Raw genomic sequence first — 15,897 nt, forward strand, 5'->3', positions numbered from 1 at the left:
AAGTAAATGTCAATCTTTTCCTCACATAAATCTATAATTCTATTAAATTCCGAAGTTGGAAATAAAACAAAGGTATTTGAATATACTTTACAAGAAAGTACTATTTTCAGTCTGCGTACTTCAACATTTCCTGTTAATTCAATGTGTTACTTACTAGTTCTTTATAATTAATTGTGAAATTTACCACCAATTTCTGAGTGAAAATAGCTCTTACTCCATTTTTTTATTTGTTTATTTATTTTTCAGTGCAGAAGACATTGATGATACCCTTTTTTTAGGTTTGTAATGCCATCATTGTAAGTGAATTAAAACGTTTCATGTTTGGGTGAATCATTCATTAATAAAGAGCCAAGTATTTACTACTTACCACTATTTACCTGCATTTAAAAACAGTCAGCTTCTGTAACATGAACGATTACTTACATTTCACTGCTGGTCATATATTCTCTATATAACCATGTATGTGACAAATAAAAAATCTTGAATCTTGATTAGATTAATTACAGGTTTTGAACAAGGCCTTTCAGAGATCTTAGCTTATTTATTTATTCATTTACTTACAGTAATCTTAATTATTAAAAATAATAAATAAATAAACAACTATTTAGTACTTAAGGGCCTGCATTTAAAAATGGTCAAACCTTTGGTAACATGAATGATTAGTTTGATTATAGAAGCTTTAACTTGTTTTGAACAAGGCCTTTGAGAGATCTTAGCTGAATTTATATCAAATGTCTTGCGCAAGTAGATTCTGTCATCAAAGAAATTTTTCAAAATGCGGGGAGAGTTTCAACACACCCCAGAAAGGAGATACTAATCTGCTGTGCCCCTCTTTTCCCTTCGTGTGTGTGTGTGTGTGTGTGTGTGTGTGTGTGTGAGAAAGTGTGACATATTTTCAAAATGCGGGGAGAGTTTCAACACACCCCAGAAAGGAGATACTAATCTGCTGTGCCCCTCTTTTCCCTTCGTGTGTGTGTGTGTGTGTGTGTGTGTGTGTGTGTGTGAGAAAGTGTGACATACTTTTACGCACTCAACAGGGCAGTGTATGATGAAGTGCGCTAACGCTCGCCTGCTATTATAAGACAATAAGATAACAAGCTCTCTTATTCATTCAGAGGAGAATTTCAAGCGGCAGAAATCAGAGTAAAGTACAACCGCCTGAGCCGGGACATTTTTCCAAATTTATCTCTGCTGTCTCTTGACGTTTTAGTCGAAATACCGTGGGTGAAAAAGCTCTGTTTAGCGCGAGACGAGTTGACCTTGTAAACCTTGACTTGTTTTGTTCGCTCTTTGTACGGAAACGAGAAAGGGAGGGCGGAAAGAGCAGAGGAGAAGTTGTACCTGTCATGCCTTTCAAACAAAAAGAAAAACGAGTGCTCGGCCCCAAGTACAATTATTCCCTGCTGTCTGGAGATTCATCAGAGAGAGAGTGGCGGAAAAACTGCGGAAAGAAAAATCGAGAGTACCAGAAATCGAGCAAGTGCAGAGAAAGGAACTAGACGGACATCAAGGAGAGATAGAGCAAGCGGGAGAGAGGAGCTAAAAAGGCGAGAAGAAAGAGGATTTGTCAGTGTGCTTTAGTGGAAAGCTCACAGCTAAAGGCTGAGGTGGCAGTAATGAAACATTCATAATCGGCACAGACACGCTTCAACACACTCGCTGACACACTGTTTAAGTACTGCCGCCACTCCAAGGTCACTCACACACACACACACACACACACACACCTGAGAACAACCAAGACTGAACAGTGTGAACAGGAGCGTTGGCTCAACACACTCCAGTATCACGGTTTTTGAGGAGGCATCAGTGGTGGTCCAGCCTCACTTGGAACAACATAATCCAAAAAACATAAGACAAAAAAAAAAATCCTTTCTAAAGGGGTCATGTGATGTTGCTAAAAAGAACATTATTTGGTGTAATGAAATGTGTTTATGCGGTTTAAGGTTAAAAAAACACATTATTTTCCACATACTGTACATTATTGTTTCTCCTCTATGCCCCGCCTTTCTGAAACGCATCGATTTTTACAAAATCGGTCTGAAAAGCTATCCAGTGCGTTGTGATTGGCTGAATATCTCAAGCGTGTGACGGAAATGTTACGCCCCTTACCATACTGTGATGCCCTGTCAGGCCGGAGCAACGAGACAAAAACATGAAAACCCATTATAAACGAGGCATTTGTTGCATCCAGTGAGGACATAATTACTGATTATAATGACTTATACTGTCTTTTTACACGTTACATTGCATCGCGCCGCGTAAACATAAAACCCTGTATGCATTTCTGATCAGAGAAACAACAAACAACAAGCCCTACTCAGATGATTCAAACACGAGTTTTGAGCAGTGTAGTGACAAATCCTTTAAATGAAAACGTACTTACAGACTGTGAGTCAGAACAGCCGGCATTGTAGTCTACTCTCCCAGGATCAGGAAACAGTCCTCCATAAAATGTGCTGCACACATCTGAATATTTGGATTGAACTGTTCTGGAACAGTGTTGTAAATACAACTTAACCACTGATTTCTAGTCGTGTCCTCTCTTGGAAGACCAAACAAAGTAGTTTCACTTTCACAACGAAACACACAGCGTCTTCACGACATGGCGGCGGCAGCAACAATACTACAGTGAGAATAAAAGTTACGCCTTCTTTCTTTGCGTGAACATCTGGGTGGCGTAATGCAAATCTTCCCACATCGTGACGTAGACATGATAGGGGGGGGGCTTGTTAGAACAAGCTGTTTTAGGTAGGTGTGGTTGACTCTTAACTTTTATAAAGAATATCTCTTTGGCTTGGGTTTGAGACTTTAGTCTTTGCAACTTTATAAGGGGGGTGTATTCATGAACAGCTTGTAACACTCCAAAGAGAAAGGAAAACTTGAAATTGCATCATATGACCCCTTTAACAACATAGCATTTCTTTCTGTCTTCTAACAATGCATTTGGCAAGTAAACAGACCAGAGTTCAAATCCCTACTTATTCTTATTTTTAAGTTTTGACTTTGACTTCAGTTTTTTCAGAAATTGATTGTAGCTTGATTGTAACATTGAAAGAAGCGTTTTCTGTGAAGCTGCTTTGAAACTATGTTTTATGAAAGTGATCAGCTTGAACTGAATTAATTGGACTGACAAGTGAATGTGATTTCTTTCAGAGGTTTTTAGACAAACTGTATTTATTTATTTATTTATTTGATGACAACTGTGGATCATATTTGATCAAAATATAATATTTGACGAACTGTCAAATGTTCTCATTATTTTGTCATTATTATAAGCGCAATCTGTAATCGCTGCCTAACACATTCATTAAGTCTGCTTAACTAAATTCATGACGCTAACTAAACGCATAACATGTCTTATTTTATAGCTGTATATTATTGCATTATGGACATTAACATAAAAGAATACTTCCTAATTGTAACTTTAAAAAAAAAAAAATGTTTTATTTACTTACGTATGTAATTATTTATTTTACCTACAACAGTAATCTTAATGAATAAAAATACAATAAAAAATTTCAAACAAATATAGTAATAATAATAATAAACGATTAAGATGACTTAACATGATTTAAAATAAGACAGAACAAGCATTACATAAGCTAAAACCACAAAAAGATATATTTATTTAAATTCACCGCAAAACATATTTTTTTCTTTGAAGAACAATAGTCTTAGAACACCTGAATATATATAAGGTGATAAATTAAGTCTAATTTCTAGACCTGGGAAAGTCCTGTAAAATAATAAAATCATACAACTCCATGGGCAGTTTTATACATTTATGAACATACATTTGCCAAGCTTTAAAATATTTTACTGGGTAGAAATTGTGCATAAAATTGAACTGAATTAATTGGACTGACAAGTGAATGTGATTTTTTTCAGAGGTTTTTAGACAAACTGTATTTATTTATTTGATGACAACTGTGGATCATATTTGATCAAAATATAATATTTGACGAACTGTCAAATGTTCTCATTATTTTGTCATTATTATAAGCGCAATCTGTAATCGCTGCCTAACACATTCATTAAGTCTGCTTAACTAAATTCATGACGCTAACTAAACGCATAACATGTCTTATTTTATAGCTGTATATTATTGCATTATGGACATTAACATAAAAGAATACTTCCTAATTGTAACTTTAAAAAAAAAAAAATTTTATTTACTTACGTATGTAATTATTTATTTTACCTACAACAGTAATCTTAATGAATAAAAATACAATAAAAAATTTCAAACAAATATAGTAATAATAATAATAATAAACGATTAAGATGACTTAACATGATTTAAAATAAGACAGAAGTTTTATTTACTTACGTATGTAATTATTTATTTTACCTACAACAGTAATCTTAATGAATAAAAATACAATAAAAAATTTCAAACAAATATAGTAATAATAATAATAAACGATTAAGATGACTTAACATGATTTAAAATAAGACAGAACAAGCATTACATAAGCTAAAACCACAAAAAGATATATTTATTTAAATTCACCGCAAAACATATTTTTTTCTTTGAAGAACAATAGTCTTAGAACACCTGAATATATATAAGGTGATAAATTAAGTCTAATTTCTAGACCTGGGAAAGTCCTGTAAAATAATAAAATCATACAACTCCATGGGCAGTTTTATACATTTATGAACATACATTTGCCAAGCTTTAAAATATTTTACTGGGTAGAAATTGTGCATAAAACATTTATATCCAGTAAATCATGAAGAACTGGAAAAGTTGGCCAGAGGGTGGCCTCACAGTTGAACAGGTAAAGAAGCATGGTTCGGCAGCAGGACGAACTTACTGAACTAGTGATGATATGAAGCAGAACACTGAGAAGAAACAGTTGCAATAACAGCCTGTTTAATTGTAAGGGTCAGAAAGAGGGCAGACCATCGTTGTGAAAAAAAAATACTAAATTAAGACAAGAAACCTTGAATAACTTTAGCAGTGGACTTTAGGGAAATAATAAAATGCTATAAAAGTGTAGAATATGACCTCTTTAAATTGGCAATGGAAATGGTGTTTATTTATTTATATTTTTTAGACTTTCTCTCTCTGTCACCGTCCCCCTCATTAGATCTCGAGTTCAGAGCCCCTCCAGCCGTCATGTTCTGTCTTCAAGCTCATTTTTCTCCCTTTATAAGTGGTCCAATCAATATTGATCAAAAGTATTACATAAATAGATTTGTCACCAGTGCATAGAGATGCAGCCATTTAAAGGAATCATTCACATGCAGGTGAGCAAGCAGAGATAGATTTTTATTTTAGGTGAATTACTGCTTTGTTTTGTATCCGTTTAATATGTACAGAGTAGCATTTTTATTTTTTAATTAATTTTATTTTATATTAAAAGTCTGTTGTCTTATGGAGGAAGTGTCTAAATGAATGAATGACTAAATGAATGAATTAAAAATTCTGTTATCATTTACTCATTAACCTTCATGTTGTTCCAAACCTATATAATTTTCCTTTAGACCAAAAAATAAATAATTTGGCAAAATATCTAAGCTATTCTTTTTCATACAGTGAATGCGAATGAGGACTGGTAGTGTCATATGACTTATAAGTATTATATTTCAAACATCTTTGTATGAGAAAGAAACATAAATAAATAAATACTTGATACAAAACAGCATTGGTTTTTACGTTGAACACAAGTCAAACGCAATGAATATTCAGAAACAGATTTTCTGTGAATAATGATTTACATTTCCTTCAGTTTCTATACATAAAGCTATTAAATGACTTTAGAAGACCTGAAATACTGCCCACGAGTCACATGGATCACGTTTATGATAGTTTTATGTAATTTGTTGTCAGCCCGAGTCCCCATTGACTTTCACTGTGTGGAAAAGAGCAGCTTGAACATTCTGCTAAACGTCTCCTTTTGTGTTCCACAGCAGAGAGTAAGTCACAAAGGTTTGAAACAACACACGGGTGCGAAAATAATGAGAGAACTTCTATTTTTAGATGAATTTAGATTTTTAGATGAAGTAACCCTTTGTTAGCTTGATCAAACTAGATGAATGTAGTGCATCAGACGATGTAGTTTAATGCAAGATTCTCTCACTCGCTCAAGTCTCTCTGCTCATCGCATCTTAATCTGTTATTAATCTGCAGTCGAGGAGGCTGTGTTGGTCCATCTCTGTATTATTTAATGATGTCTGTGAATACGTTTGAGCCATTAAACACTCTGCTTGTGTGCGTTCAGTCCTGAGGCGAACACTATGCTCAGCAAACCTGCCTTTGAAGTGCTAAAGCCCCTCAGCAGGTGCCCTTAACTAAAGAAAACAACCCAAACAGGACTTAACAAGAACCAAACTAAAGAATTAGCTTCAGCGACAGCAGCGGTTTACAGTGTCTAATAGAACACAAAAGCAGCTTCGACAGGACGCGTTTCTGCAATCACTCCATGCTGTCGATTAGCACCTGAAACTCAAATCGCCTGTGACTGCGAATCATTTATCCTCATTTTTATTAGAACTACATCTATTGGATATGTCAATGAGAAACAAATCATGAGAAATCATATATTGTGGCTGCTTGCGGTATATGTTAAAGCAAAAATCCACAAGAGGCTGTGCGCAGAGAGCTGCTATTATTAGGCACAAAGTCTTACACACACATACATACATATATATATATATATATATATATATATATATACATAGTATGTAATATTATAATATTACATACAATTATAAAATAACTAAATTACTATGAATTGATAGTTTTAGACAATATTAGATTACATAGTTTAATATATAGTAATTTATTTAGAATACAACTATAAGTACTACATACAATAAGTATAATTTAATTATTTAATTATTAAACTTTATTTAAATATTTAACTAACCCAACTTTTGGGTTAAAAATGTAATGTAAAAATGTAATCCAACGGTTGGGTTAGTCCATATTTGACCCAAAGTTGGGTTGAAACAACCCAGCATTTTTTTTAGAGTGTACTATCGCGCTTCACATGTTAGCGCTCACCTTGCAAAGGGTGACTGTTTTCATCTGTTTGCTAATATGTTAAACAAAAGTGTAAATACTCACTGTTTGTTTATGAGCTCAATTGAAAGCGTTGATCTGTGACGACAGATTTTCATGTAGATTCAATAAACATTTATTATTATTATCAATGCTGAAAACAGTTGTGATGCTTCATATTTTTGTGAAAATTGTGATACATTTTATCAGGATCAGGATTCTTTGATGAACATAAAAAACAATGAACATAATAAAAAATAGGCCTAATAATAAAAGAAAATAAATTAATTAATAATAATTAATAAAAAAACTGAAATATTTGAAATATGCTGCTGTATTTCTGTGTATAATGAACAGTTTTCCAACATCTATAAACTGAAAATGTAGAGGGTGTTTGTGTAGTCAAATTATTGACGAATGCATGAAATGCTTTGCAGTAATGCACTCTATATAATTTTGCTCTCTCCTCTCTCTGAGTTATAAGCTGTGTTTTATGAAGGGCAGGTTTTTTTTTAACGACTTGATATGGAAGCTAACGTTGATATCGACTTCTGACTGACGGCACGTCAGCAAAATTTCATGGTGTGGAAATTCTGCTTTTTTTTTTTTTTGCAAATGTGTAAACGTATGGATGAACTAAATATAGGCGAGCGTTTCATGGTGGCAGATTGGGTTTCATCCTGCTCACACCCACATGCCCTGAATGATAAAGGTGACCTGATGGGTTTGATTTCAGCTGATTGATTGAACCAGGAAGAGAGAAAGAGACGCTGAGAGGTCAGCGTTCCCAGGACTGGCCAGACCTGCTGACTGGCATCTGCTTTACTGTCAGAAAACACAGACAGATCACCTCACAAACAAACTATTAGATACAATATTTAAACTGGCTTTGCAATGGTAGTTTCTTTAGGAGCTGACACTGCTTGAGAGATGTTCACAAAGCTGAAACAGAAAACATTTCCATTGTTTGAAACAAACATGAAGTGAAATAAAACTTTTATTTCACCTCTCGGTTTAATTTAGATTAAATTGATGTACCAAAATAACTAAAACTGAAAAATAATAATAATAAAATAATGAAATTGTTCATTGTTCCCTGAAAATTAATTGAGCTAATTTCTGATAGACAGACAGACGGACGGACGGACAGATAGACAGATGGATAGACAGACAGACAGATAGATAGATAGACAGACAGACAGACAGACAGATGGACAGACGGATAGACAGACAGACAGATAGATAGATAGACAGACAGACAGACAGACAGATGGACAGACGGATAGACAGACAGACAGATAGATAGATAGACAGACAGACAGACAGACAGATGGACAGACGGATAGACAGACAGACAGATAGATAGATAGACAGACAGACAGACAGACAGATGGACAGACGGATAGACAGACAGACAGATAGATAGATAGACAGACAGACAGACAGACAGATGGACAGACGGATAGACAGACAGACAGACGGATAGACAGACAGACAGACAGACAGACGGACAGACGGACAGACGGATAGACAGACAGACAGACAGATGGACAGACGGATAGACAGACAGACAGACGGATAGACAGACAGACAGACAGACAGAACAAATAAAAGAAGAAAAAAAATGAAAAAATTCCATGACATATACTTTCATTTTTTTAGTCAACAGTCTGTCATATTCATAACTGTGTTGGCTGTAGTTTTTATATGCTGCCATCACTCCTGTAGATTTTAATAGCTGTATATTGTTTTAAAACATGTGAATTCAGTTCTCAAAGACGCTCTCAGGTTTATTAGCACACAAGTTCTGCTGCAGACAAATATAAATACATGATTTGACATCATCCTGTCACCTGATACCCGATCACTTGCATTTCCTGTTTATGTTCTGACTGATCAACATGAGTCTGCTGGTGTCCAATTACCCATGATTCACTCGCTCAATTAAATCATTAATGAAAGCATGAAAACAAACAAGACTGTCTGTGTGTGAAGCCTGTGTCACTTTGAAATAGGACTACCAAACAATAAAACAAAACAGTATAATATGGAATTAGTTTAATATAACATTTTTGTGTAATTATTATTAGTATTATTAAGAAAGTCAGATACTTTTTTACATATATGGTACTTGGTGAATGTGAGAATAAAATATAAAACAGCAGGTTTATTGATGTCTCTATAACCTAACAGGTGTTGATGAGCGTGTTACACAGCTGCATCTGATTGGCTGATTGGCGGGTACTACTGGCTTATTAATTAAATCATCTTCAGCAATTAACTTGAGCTTTGAGACCCTGTATAATGACAGTCATTGCCGAGAGTGTGTGTGTGTCCATGACACTGACCCTCCCCTGTGCCTCTAATTAAACAAGAGCCCATTAAAATGATTGTGTGTGTGTTCATTATAAAGTCAGTGATCAGACGGCTGAATAAGACTCACCTACACGAGGAATGAGAACCTGCTACAGTCTCACAAACACTTACTGCATTATACACACACACACACACACACACACACACACACACACAGAGACAGACACAGACAGACAGAGCATATATTCAGAATGATACAGTCAAACCATCAACATGTGCTGTATCAAGCGAAAGCAACCTGATAAAACTTAACAAAAAATCCATGAAAATTTTTATCACACCCTACACTCTTAAAAATCAAGGTGCTTCAAAAGGTTCTTCAAGCGATGCCATAGAAGAACCATTTTTGGTTCCACAAAGAACCATTCAGTCAAAGGTTCTTTAAAGAACTATCTCTTTCTTACCTTTTTGTAATCTGAAGAAACTTATTTCGCCACAAACAACCTTTTGTGAAACAGAAAGGTTCTTCAGATGTTAAAGGGTCTTTATGGAACCATTTAGACAAAAAGGTTCTTCTATGGCATCGTGAAGCACCTTTATTTTTAAGAGTGTACTGTATATTCTTAAAAATCATATGTCCCTGTAATGCTGCTCTGGGATCAGATGTCCCATATTCATTCTCTGTTCATATTTGCTTCTACTATAGTATATACAGTCTATGCCCATATGTTCTGATTCGCTCACACCTACTTACACTATATGATGACTCACACTGGCAGATTCACAGACTTTGACAGCAGAGCTACACTTTCTATTACTTTGTAGCGGGTAGCAGAATTTCAAAAATCAAACTTATGATCTACTGCATTGATTGTAAGATGCGTGTTAATGCAATGCAGCGGGATGTGTTTATATGAGTGGCAATAGATCCACTCACATGCAAGCGGCATATTTGAGTATGAAAATAACAATAAGCAGTCAGGATTACTCTCTTTAATTGTATGTGTTAGATTATAATTGCATTCGCAGGAATTCATCACTTTGTATACCTTATATGAGAATATAAGAAGTTATGAATAATATTATGAATTATAGATGGCAAAATCATGGCCACTGAAGGACACATGAAGACATGCTTGAGAAAGAAGAGGTTATGAATACTTTATTTGTTTAAGGCAGTGCATAGAAAAGGAAAAAGGAAAGAAAATGCAAGAAGTTAAAAACGTGGATGGAAAAAGAAAAAAATGAAGGAAAAAGAAAAAAAAATACAAATAAATAAAAGGAGGAAAAAATTTAAGGTGAAGAAAAAGAAGCAAAATTCTTAGTCCGGAAACATGCAGTGAGACACACATGAGCAAAAACAAACAATAAATCACTATCACACACGACTGGTGTAAGAACAGCCACACACACTCTCCTCTATTGTTGTGTGTGTGTGTTTGCTGTATAAATCATGCTGACATCAGCGTCGGTGAAAGTTGCACCATAGCCGCGTGCTGGAGTCCTTCAGCGAGACCGACGGAGAGAGAGAGAGCGAGAGAGAGTGAGAGTGAGACAGGAACAGGAAACACAAGTGAATGAAAGAGAGCGGGGGAGATGATCGCTTCGACCTGGGATAACCGATTCCCGTTTTATCATTCCATGACATTCGGTGACATTTAAAAAGCCATTAACGTCAGTGGCCGTCGCTCGCGCACATCCTCCTGCAGAGAGACAGAGAGCCTTGTCCACTGCCGCGGATAATGTGATCATATGTGGCTGGATTAACTGATTACAGTGACATCACACACTCATCACGCCTCAAAAAGACAAATTTATGACATCATCACCTCGTTAGATAGCATACTGTACTGTGATACCATGGCCAGAAGGGTCGCGGATAATGTGATCATATGTGGCTGGATTAACTGATTACAGTGACATCACACACTCATCACGCCTCAAAAAGACAAATTTATGACATCACCTCGTTAGATAGCATACTGTACTGTGATACCATGGCCAGAAGGGCCTACATTCATCACACACACACACACACACACACACACACACACACACACACACACACACACACACTCACTCTCTCACACACACACACACAGGTTTGTTTTTGTGAAAAGTGGGGACATCCCATAGGCGTAATGGGTTTTATACTGTACAGACCGTATATTCTATTGCCCTACACCAACCAGTGTCTATTTTGTTGGCACATGAAAACTATACAAACTAAAAATACACAAAACTAAAAAATCTCATCAGTTTATGTGTTCAGTTGTTAAATCATTTAAATAATGAGGAAAGTCCCAATGACAGTGACTAACTTTATGATTTATGCCGCCTATAGAAATGTGAGCATCACTTGTCATAATGGAATCTCATCATTTCCCAGAGACTGACATGTTCACACCGATAAGCACTTGATGGAAACAATAAGACACAATCTATTCCATCTTTTTTGCATTATAATTGTTGCACATTCTATTTAACCAGTCTTTTATTTCCATTTCTGTTAGCTGGCTCTAGTTCTTTCTGTGGTCTGGGCTGGATAGGGTGCGTGTTCAAACGTTAAGTGTGTTACATTACATTAAGCTGATAAATGTTGTTACATCATGTTACCATATGTTACATGACGTTACCTTACTTCACATTATACTTTGTTTTGTAATGTAAATGTAAATCACTTTATATGATATGATTTTGGAAAATGCCATAGCTGTGCAATTGTTACCTTACGAGACAATTTTGATCTGATATATTACATATTCTATTTTATATAAAAAATAACTCAAGTTAATTTAGATTTTACCACATGAAGCCTATTTTTTTTAGATTGTCAAAATTTTTTCTTTACAGTTTACATCATGTTATGTTATGCTGTTACATTGCGTTATGTTAACGTTATTATATAACTTGACGTGATGTTACATCCCTTAATGTTGTCACTTTACATTGTTACGTTATTTTGCATTATGCCACATTATGCTACATTACTTAAATCACTTTGTTACATCATAGTAATTGCATGTTGTGTTTTATGCTGTAACGTTCCAGTGTATTCGTTCTGTTACGTCGCCACATTGACGCCGTAACATCATGTCAAATTGCACATTGTGTTGCGTTATTTTATGTTGCGTTGTTACGTTGTGCTACGCTCCAATGGATCTGTTATTACGTCGCTACATTGTTGCTTTGTTACATCATGTTGTTCTGTATATTGTGTTACACTGCTCCATGCTTTCTTGTGTAATGTTACATTGGGTAACACTTTATTTTAAGGTGTCCTTGTTACATGTACTTACTATTGTAATAACAATTAATTATGCATAATTACAAGCAAGTAACCCTAATCCTAACCATATAGTAAGTACATGTAGTTAATTAATATTACTCAGTAATTAAATGTATAATTACAGTGTAACAACGACACCTTAAAATAAAGTGTAACCTTACATTGTATTTGTTCTACATTGTTGCATTACGCTTTATTGTTACATTGTGTTGTGCTGCTGTATCTGGTGTTGCATTACATTGTTGCATTATGTTATGTTCCTTACATTTAAATTTATTTTCCTTTATGACTTATAAGAATTATATTGAATTTGCTATTTAAATTAAAAATATTGCAGATATACTGTATATAACATTAATAAAAGGTCACTTAAGTGTGCTTAGACACTTTTATGACTATGTTTCTTAACATACTTTATCACAAAGTGCACTTTTTAAAACTGTACTTAAAATTAATCTGCAGTGTCTGAAAACATTACATTCAGCTGACATTTAAGATTATTCTTATAAAGCATGTTATTTATGTAGTAAGTACTCTGAAGTTACTTCTTTTTCACAAGGGCTATTAGTCCTAAATACTGTATGCAATTTATAAACCTTTATGTAAATCTAGATTTTTTTTTTTAAATTGCTCATAACTGTCATTGTGACGTCAGAGACACCAGATCAGCCCAATCTCTGTGTGAATGACAGATGGATCTGATAGGATCGCAACACTTGTATTAATGAACAGCCATCAGTCAGTGCTAGTCCTCAAATCACAACGTGGCCATTACTTCCTGTCTCACGTGACTAATCACGACGTGCGATGGATCACAGAGATCAGGGAACAAGTCTGGTCACAGCTGATGAAAAGTTGACATCAATCATGACAGTGAATGAGCTGCAAATTGTGGAGATGATGATTTGTTTGTATGTTGATGTGGCCTAGTGGTTGAAGATCTGAGCTAGTAACCCTTTAACAGTCGATCCACGAATAATTACCACTGAGCCTTTGAGTGAGTCATTTCAGAAGGTTTTTGCGTGTCTTGCAGTCGATCGTGGTGTGACAAATTTGAATATGTGGAAGTGACATGAAAGAGCTGTGGCAGAGGGATTTTTTGAGAATAACTATGAAATTTCAGTGTTTCTCTCATACGTAAGCCAGTCAAACATATTGGAATATAGAACATAAGACTACTTTTATGGAGTTATTTTGATATTTTAGGAGCTTGACAACCCCAGTCCCCACTGACTTTCATTGTATTGGAAAGAGCAGCGTGAACATTCTGCTAAACCTCTCATTTTGTGTTTTACAGAGAAAAAAAAGCACATGTAAAATACTTTACATTTAAAGTTAATATATTTTAAATGTACTAAATTCCAACTTCATCATTACAAATATGTATTTTACAATTACGTTTAAATACATGACAAGTTCCAATAGCAATGACATTAAAGTATATTTCAGTTTACATAAATGCTTGCCTGTACATTCGACACTACACTTACGAAAGACAATAGAAGTAATTATGAAATGACATAAAAAGATGTGCATAAGCCCTACTTAACTAGGTCAAAAGTACCCTAAAGTTCTACATTTCTAAATAGATGCAACTAATTGCATCTAAATTTAAATTATAATGCATTTTAATTTAATTGCAATTAATATGCCTGTCTGAAAATATTACATCCAGTTCACACTTAAGTCTATTCTTTTAAAGTATGTTATTTATTTAATATGTACTCTAAAGTTACTTTTTCAAAACAGATATTTTTCCAAATACTGTATGCGACTTAAGACCTTAAGACCACACTGTATTCTTGTCTTTATCTTAGATTTGACTGTGAATAACAATACAATTTCTTGAAAAGTCTGTTTCTTGCACAAAAGCTAGTCAAAAGTCTTGGAATATAAAGCATAAGACATAAGATATATATATATATATATAGCTTGACAGACCCAGTCACCATTGACTTTCATTATTATGGAAAAGAGCAGCGTGAACATTTTGCTAAACTTCTCATTTAGTGTTCTACAAAACAAAAAAAAAAGTCTGAATTATTCATCAAAACATTTAAGCTTTCCTTTGAAATGTTGCTCAGGATATGTCATTCATGTACTATTCATGTACAATACTTCATGTCATTTAAATAATTATAATTACATCTGAAACATATACTGCAAACCCACCTCACATGACCAGCATCCCTGCCTCAAAAAATCCCCCAGAATTCCTCCACAGCACCATGAATTACTGCACATCTGCGCGTCTGACAGATGGACAGTGGCGAGCATTGTATAGGATTAACTGCATGTACGATACAGTAATTACATATGCTACAGCCTTTCATACACACACATCTAACGCAAACACTATTTATAGCTGCTAAGCATATTAATTTATGAAGCTTTATTGTTTAGTCTGAGAGCCAATAATGTGCTTGACCATAAGCCACGGTGAGCAGATAATTAATGTGAGTATTGATATAATTAAACTCTAATTTCCAGGATAAATAGGCCTCATTTTACTGTAGTTAATTGTCTGTTTTTAGATAAACAATTTTGCACAATTAACTTTCTCTCATCCAAGCGATGCACGCTCAATAAAATGCTTTATGGGAAAGTTGAGATGTAAGACCAAATATGTGTGTTCTTCAGTGTTGAAAAAGACAACGGGGTGATAAAGGGGTTTCTATCAAAAGAACGACTGGTGTTTCACCCAGCAGCTTAAGCTGAAACAGCTAAACCTCAAACTCTCTGATAAACAGATCCGGGCCTCGGTTCGCACGTACGTGTGTGTGTGTGTGTTTCTGCAAGATTTCTGAAGTTTCGCTGACTTCAGTGATGGCAAAACTGCAATATCGAACAAACGCCTCCGTTTACTTCATTTTTTTTTTTTGCTTCATACTAAACCAGTAAAACCTAAATCGCATCTTTTTCTGAAAATAATAATGTTTTTTTTTTGCCATGTTTCACACTGTGAAAATTATATAAATTTTAAGCAATATACATTTACCTTATAAGAAAATAGATTTTCTAACACACATAAACTTAGTCCAAGATATGTTGAAAACAAGTCTTAATCTCTTAAGACATTTTGTTCTTGAGTTAATTTTTTTGTTTGTGCTGTTTGTGCTGGAAAAATGATACTTTGTTAGCAAATATTGATACATTGTGCAGTGTGAATATTCATACGTAGGTATTTGGTGACCTTTTGAGACAGTCAGTAATACCACTGACCTTCATCATGACGTGGATGAGTGTAAGTGAACAAAATGACCCTGACAAACTTCCA

At 34.7% G+C, this 15,897-nt stretch overlaps 1 protein-coding gene across 1 annotated transcript in view; it reads right to left on the bottom strand.

Moving 5' to 3' along the window:
* Window positions 1-1,789: 1,789 nt before the first annotated feature.
* The window catches only part of LOC107555695 (transcription factor Maf-like), a 76,029-nt gene continuing 61,921 nt past the window's right edge, over window positions 1,790-15,897 (bottom strand). Inside the window, exon 3 of the mRNA XM_016238564.1 lies at window positions 1,790-1,826. The gene's annotated coding sequence lies outside the window, so the exon portion shown is untranslated. The remainder of the gene's footprint in view (window positions 1,827-15,897) is intronic.

The sequence above is a fragment of the Sinocyclocheilus grahami genome, unplaced genomic scaffold (assembly GCF_001515645.1).
Source record: "Sinocyclocheilus grahami isolate Dianchi unplaced genomic scaffold, SAMN03320097.WGS_v1.1 scaffold543.1, whole genome shotgun sequence".
NCBI lineage: Eukaryota > Metazoa > Chordata > Actinopteri > Cypriniformes > Cyprinidae > Sinocyclocheilus > Sinocyclocheilus grahami.